The sequence below is a fragment of the Alligator mississippiensis genome, unplaced genomic scaffold (genome assembly GCF_030867095.1).
Source record: "Alligator mississippiensis isolate rAllMis1 unplaced genomic scaffold, rAllMis1 scaffold_21, whole genome shotgun sequence".
Taxonomy (NCBI): Eukaryota; Metazoa; Chordata; order Crocodylia; family Alligatoridae; genus Alligator; species Alligator mississippiensis.
The window spans coordinates 277,442-278,758 of record NW_026775376.1 but is presented as its reverse complement, the minus strand read 5'-3'; positions in this window follow the sequence as shown (position 1 = coordinate 278,758).

The window sequence follows — 1,317 nt, the reverse complement described above, 5'->3', positions numbered from 1 at the left end:
CCGCCCACCTTGCAAGCCTATATCCCCAGCCTGTCCCCAAGCATGACCGCACACCCCCATAATTTGGTGTCGTCCATGAACTTTGCCAGGATGCTTTCAATGCCCAAATCCAAATCATTATTGGGTAAGTTGAAAAGCACCGGTCTGGGTACTGAGCCCTGAGGGATGCCACTGCTCACCATGTGCCACTCTGACTCAGTGCCATCTATTAATACTGAGTCCTGCCTCAGAGCCAGTTTCCTACCCACCGCACCGTTGAGTTATCGAGGCTGCAGTTCCCCAATTTTACCATGAGGACATCGTGGAAGATTAAGTCAAAGGCCTTTTTGAAATACAAGTATACGACATCAGCCTCATCTCCCTCATCCAGGCGGTGTGTTACCTGATCATAGAAAGAAATGAAGTTGGGCAGGCATGGCCTGCCTGTAATGAAGCCATGTTTGCTATCTTTGAGAACGCTGCCTTCAGTTAGCCCATCACTAATGGATTCTCTGATAATTTGGCCAGGATTTTTCCAGGGATTGAGGTCAAACTGATTGGCCTGTAATTCCCTGGGTGCCCCTCCCTTCCTTTCTTGTGAATAGGCACCACGTTGGCCCTCTTCCAGTCTTCTGGGCCCTCTCCCGAGTGCCACGAGTTCTCAAGTAGCTTTGTCACTGGCTGTGCAATGACGTCAGCTTGGCTGTGGATGACTCCACAGACGTCTAAACCTGCCTTCGTTAACCTTAAAAGGAAGAGAACAAAACACCTGTACATAGTGTGCGACTCCTCTTACTTCCTGGGCTCGGTCCCTTTCATTTCTTTCTAGCCCAGAGAGACCCAGCATCCCAAGTTAGGTGCCTCTGGGCCCAAGCCCTGCTCCTGTCCGTTGTTGTCTGCATCAAAGTTGTCAACTCTCCATGATGCGCTGAGAGCATCCCACACCACAGAGGTACGAAACACTACAGTGGTATATCAGCAGCTCCAAAGGAGCCACGGCCATCCCATCGTAACAAGTACAGTGGTTTAAGGGGAAGGTTTCCTCTATATTTAAAAAAAATCATGGTACATTAACACACTACATTAAAAGACCTTGTAAGACAGAAACAAACTAGCACATGGATACAAAACCAGAATTAATGATCAGGCTTGCAATAAACAGCCCCACATTGCCCAGTTGTGCTAGTTTCACTGGTCATGAACCTTAACTGGGAAATTCCAGCCTTTACTAGTTTCGGTTACACTGTTAAAATGTTCTTTTCATTTAGGGTGAAATGCTGATCAGTGCGGTAGTTTCAGCATGGACTAATATGATAAGGGCCTGCAAACTACAAGGAC